Below are 6,127 nucleotides of genomic sequence, written 5' to 3'. Positions count from 1 at the left end.
CCCATAAGTGGAGATCAAAGTAGCTGGTCTCTCTATCATTTTCAGAAATTAACACTCACAAAGAGTAGTACCTTAGGCAAGGATAACTGTTCATCTGCACTTTGATTGATGATTGGGATCCACAGGAAAGCCCCGTATGGCCAAGATATCATCTCACACACACACACACCCTCAGAAAACTCCAGTGACTTCCAGTTGCCTCCAGGGGCAAACACAAATTGCTCTTTTTGGTATTCAAAACCTAGTCCCTTCCTCTTCTTCTAGTCTAGACCTTGTTCTTTGACACCCACCCTTCCACCCAATGACACTGGCCCCCTGTGCTGGGAGTGCTCCCTCCTCTCCTCAGACCACAGACCTCCCTGGCTTCCTCTAAGTCCCAACCCAAACTCCTTTCCCACTTTCCTAGTATCTTTGCTCTGCTAATTATTTATCTTGTATATAGCTTGTTCTGTATATAATTGTGTTGTCTTCCCCACTAGATTCTAAGTTTCCTGAGATCAGGATTAATTTTTTGCCTTTTTATATCTCTTTAGCTTAGCATAGTGCCTGGTACATAGTAAGGTCTTAATAAATGTTGATTGGCTCTCAAAGAGTTGGAAGAGACCTCAAAGCCTATCTGATCCACTCCATATACACAAATCCCCTCTACCACTTATCTAACAAATCTTTGCAGATCTCCAGGATGGAGGACCCTCACTCTCTCCTGAAGTAGTTCATGCTATTTTGGCTAGTACTAATTATTGGGATGGTTGGGGGGGGTTGGGTTTTTTCCCCCCCATTAAGCCTAAATTTGCTTTTTCAAAATTTCCATCCATTGCTCCTCCTTCTGCCTGACTGGAGTCAGACAGAAAAAGCCTGATCTCATGTCCACCTGACAGACATTCACATATAGCTTTTGTCCCCCTCGCCTCAGAATCTTCTTCTCCAGATTAAATTTCCTTCCTTTCTTCAACCAATGTTCATACAGTAAAGCCTTGTCACTTATTATCCTGCTTATTTTCTAAAGGCTCTCTAGCCTTAAATCTTGAGTCTGAACTTGTTTAATTTCAGCATTTTAATATTTCCATAACTATGTTTGAATATAGTTGGTTTCCTTTGTCATTTTATGTATTTTATTCATTTAAAAACATTATTCTGGGAAGAGATCCACAGGTTTCTTTAAACTGTCTCTGGGATAGGATCCCCAAAAAGGTTCAGAACCCATTTGAGTTGGTTATCCCCCATAAAATGCAGCATCCAGAACTGAACACACTATTTCAGACAGTTTTGTCAGTGCTTTTTTAAACTTTTTCTACTAGCAACCCCTTTCTGAGAAATTTTTGTTACCCCAGATATGTAAGCATCTAAATTTAAAATTAATAAACCATAATTTCATAACCCCCCAATTCAGTTATGAGACCCCATATGAGGTCATGACCCACAGTTTAAAATCTGGGTACTAGAGCAGTAGGGAGGGTTATCCTAGGCTTAGAAAGTAACGTACTCTTGGGACCAGAGCCAATTTCTGATTAAGATGGTATGGTCTGAGGATGAATAATGATAGCTGATGTAAAGGTTCCAGAAATTTATTTATTTGGCTGAGGAAAATATTGCTATTGAGATGATTTTTATGGTTGAATAGGGGCATCATGGAGACTGAAACATTGTCACTCCATGTCCATGCAGCATCTTTGCAGTTTTGCAAAATGAAATTCTCTGGATGTTTTGAAGGGAAAGCAGGGCAGCAAGTCTAGGGGTATCATAGAAGGCCCAAGGAATTTGGGGTTTTTTATTGTTAAGTTGTTCAGTCATGTCTGACTCTTCATGATCCCTTTTGAAGATTTTTTTTTTGGCAAAGTTATTTGTTTTCCATTTCTGTCTCCAGTATTTTGCAAATGAGGAAACTGAGGCAAACAGGGTAAAGTGACTTGCCAGGATCACACAGCTAGGAAGTATCTGAGGGCAGATTTGAACTCAAGAAGATGAGTCTTTCTTATGCACTCTATCCACTGGACTTTGATCAAAACTCAATAGAGAATGTGGTCTGAACCTGAGCAGTAACAGGAAAGTATAGTTCAAAAGACACGTTTAAAAAAATTGTTTTTAATTTAATTTTTTAAACATTACAATTATTTTCTCTGATATCCCTCCTCCCTCCTGAAAATAGGTGTGCAATGTGTGAGCCTCTCACTTCTGTGCAGGGGTGGAGGGAGAGCTAGGCAGTTCCCTTAGCTGGCTGGGATATACATCCCAGGAAGATTGAAATCTAGTTTCTGGTGCTATTGTTGTCCTTCCTTCTCCAAGGGGACCATGACATCAGGGCGGAGATACCATGATGTGCAAGTGAATTGCATTTAAGGCTGGACAAGGTCACCTGCCTCACTTCCCCTCCAGAGCCACCTGGCTCCGGGGGCCAGACAGAGCTCTGGAGGACCGGAGATGGCCCTGGATGCACTGGGAGACCTTGGCCTTTTAAGCTAACTCAAGAGTTACTGGTTCTGGTCCAGCAGGAGCCATAGCTCAGCTGACAATCAGCAGACGGCAGCAAGCAGCTTGATTAAAAAAAAAAAAATGATTACAGCTCAAGACCAGCAGATGGCAGCAGAGAATAGAAGGAATCGAAATTCCCCGCAGATGTCTTCTGGGCTCTCCTGCACTGTATGCTGTGAACTTGTTTTAGTAAGTTCACATTTTTATAACTTTTTCAATATAATTTATTTTCTTTGTCATATTTTATTTCATACACCTAAAAATATTATTCTGAGAAGGGATCTCGGAAGGTCCAGGACCCCCGAAAGCTTCAGAACCTGCTCCAGTGGGTTCAGGTTCCTGATAAAACCCAGCCCCCCAAATTGAGCTCGTTGTTTCAGTCTTGTCATGGACAGACAGATTTCTCTTCCCCTGCAGTCCTGGGCAGGATTCCTCTCTCAATGCAGTCTGTTCCCCAGAGGAAAGGGGCTATCTCAAGATAGAGATAGCCTGGGACAAGTGTCCAGGCTGCACATCCCAGGTCTACCTACCTCCACAAGTGCCCCTTGGTCATAACACCCCCCAGGACCAAAAACAAAACGCTCTGCTTGGTGTCCAAAGCCTGCCCTTCCACCTCACTCCGCACCGCACGCCTCCATCCAGCCACATTCGCTCCTGGCCCTTCCATGAACAAGACCCTCCATCTCTCAGCATTTTGTCTGCCTGCCCATCCTTGCCGGAACATTCTCCCTCTTCGTCTCTGCCTCCTGATATCCCTGGCTTCTTTCAAGTCCCAGCTGAAGTCCCACCTTCTACAGGAAGCCTTTCCCCTAATTCCAGTCCCTTCCCTGGTTTAATTATTTCCATTTTTCCTGTAAATAGTTTGTTTTGTATATATGTCCTTGCACACTGTCTCCTCCGCTGGACTGGAAGCTCCTTGATGACAAGGACTGTCTCTTCTTTTTGTATCTCCCACACTCAGCACAGTGCCTGGCACATAGTAGGAGCTTACTGTTTATTGATTAAAATGCATTACAGGATACCTTAATAACACTTTAAAATTTGCAAAGCACTTTAATTATATTTTATCCTCCCAACATATCAATATAAGTATTTAGGGGGGATGGTAAAAAGGCCTGAAAAGGGCAGATGATAAAAGTTTTAATGATGTGAAGAAAAACAAGAGAAAAAAATCAGGCTTTTAAAAGCCTGAAAATAGGTGCAAACCCAAGAAAATGGCAGATAATAAAATTTTAAATTTTTTAATGATGAGAAGAAAAACAAGAGAAAAAAAAATCAGGCTTTTAAAAGCCTGAAAATAGGTGCAAACCCAAGAAAATGGCAGATAATAAAATTTAAAATTTTTTAATGATGCGAAGAAAAACAAGAGAAAAAAAATCAGGCTTTTAAAAGCCTGAAAATAGGTGCAAACCCAAGAAAATGGCAGATAATAAAATTTTAAATTTTTTAATGATGAGAAGAAAAACAAGAGAAAAAATATCAGGCTTTTAAAAGTCTGAAAATAGGTGCAATGTGTGAGCACACTGTGCTCACATTGTGTTATTCCTTTTCAAAGTTTGAAAAGATATTTCTGATTGAACTAGAAGTTGGCAATAGCTGGCTAAAGATTGTTCATGTCCCTGATGGGATTGAAAAAGTTAAGCCTAAATAAATAAATAAACAGACACACAAATAAATAAATAGAAAAAGTCCACTCTGGAAATAGTTAAGGTATGTTCAAGGCAAAGAGCAGATTAATGAAGTGAGATCCCTGAACCTTTACCAGAGGGCATCTGGGGGTTGGAGGGAGGGAATTTTTTTCCACCCCTGACCAAGGCACCTTGCTGCAGAACTGCGCAGCCGCTCATATGCACCCAGCAGGAAGCACAGACAGAGAGGTAAGGGAAAGAAGCAACTTAGAGGAGTTTGACTTGTGGCAGGATTCAAGACTAACCTTGGCAGCTAATCTGAGTAAAGGAGCAGAGCTGGTCCAAAGAGTCCAGCTGAACTGACCCATCCACAAGAAGAAAAGGGAGGCTGGAGCCTGGCACTATGGGAAGCATGAATTCCCTTGGTTATGTGTCCCTTATGAATAAAGTAATGCCCACTCTTTCTGTAGATGATGTACTTGGGGAGAGCATTCCCAGGTTTACAGGGAAGTGTTTTATAGCTATTGTTCTGTTATATGAGATTTTACTTTGAGCTAATTGTGTCTAGTGGCTGAATAAGGTAAACACACTGGTAGGGAGTCCTGAGCTATAATTTTAGGGGGGTAGACCCACAGAGTACCTTTGAAGCTGTAATTATAGCTAATTCTTAGGAGCTCAATTTGTACAACTATGAATACCAAGTTGGGAAGTTCTCTGGTTCCAGGCTTTCCCTCCCCCGTGATGATGTGGTAACCCATAGGAGAATATGGTCCTTGTTCACCAATGATGACCTGTGGATTCTGGGTGGAGGAGGAAGACAATGGGCAAATATTTTGTGTCATAATCATGCCATCCTATTAAATGCCTTTTATTTTGAACTAATGAGTCCTTTACTTGGTCTAGTAAAAAATAAACACAGGGAAGGTTTGGTTTTATGTTGAACACAGAAGACCCTTGAACCTGGAGGCTTTCTGGAGTCCTGTATATGGGTAACAGGGGAGCCTTAGTGCTTCATTGATACGACTAAAGAACCAAGCAAGTTCCTCATATCAGCTCTGCATAGCAGATACTACAACTTATTAGCTCCATTTTACAGATCACTTCATTTATTTAACAGACTTTTGTTAAGGTCAAATCACCACCTCAACTTCATATCATCAGACAGAATGAAATGTTGGATATGGTTGCTAAGCTACTATCAGTGATCTCAGAAAGTTCACAGAAAAGTTCATAGAAAATAGAAAAGTTACCTCAAAACTGAAGAGCAAATATATCATTAATTATTCATTTTTAAAAGGGGGATGAAGAGAATGACATCTTGACTTAAATTTCTAGAAAAGATTTTGAGTGTATAAGGAAAGGGATGGTTAATGAATACATTACATATATACTGGGATCACAAAGAGCTGACAACAGGACAAGGTAAATTCAATTAATTTCAATTCAACAATTATTAAGGGCTTATTATGATTCTAGTCCTGAAAATAAAGAAAAATTGAAAAGTAACTAGAAGAATCAGTAAAGGCCTCATGTAGGAGGTGGCACTTGAGTGAACTCAGAAGGAAGCAATAGGTGGTGCAATGGATGGAACATGACACTTGGAATCAGGAACACTTACTAGTTATGTGACCCTAGGTAAGTCATTTGACTCATTTCCCACATCTATAAAATGGCTGGAGAAGGAAATAACAAACTACTCCAATCTCTGCCAAGGAAATCCCAAATGGTTTCATGGAGAGACGCACAACTGACATGATTGAATAACAACAAGGAATTTCAAGGGGAAGATGTAAGGAGGGAGAGCTTGGAGGGCAGCTTGTGCAACAACATAAGTGATGAGATACCATGAATGGGGACTATCATGAGGCCAGTTGGGTTGAAATGAAGAGCACATGAGAGGAATTAACATAAAACTACTCCATAAAGATAAAAAAAGAATCCAAGTTATGCCAAGTTCCTGAGGCCAAATTTTCCCCATAAAATAAGTGATGACCCATGGCTTCCATATTGTCCTTCTTTGGGTCAGTTCA

This window comes from Sarcophilus harrisii, chromosome 3 (genome assembly GCF_902635505.1).
Source record: "Sarcophilus harrisii chromosome 3, mSarHar1.11, whole genome shotgun sequence".
In the NCBI taxonomy this organism is placed as follows: domain Eukaryota; kingdom Metazoa; phylum Chordata; class Mammalia; order Dasyuromorphia; family Dasyuridae; genus Sarcophilus; species Sarcophilus harrisii.
The sequence above is the reverse complement of the archived record's forward strand: the minus strand, read 5'-3'. Positions refer to the sequence as shown.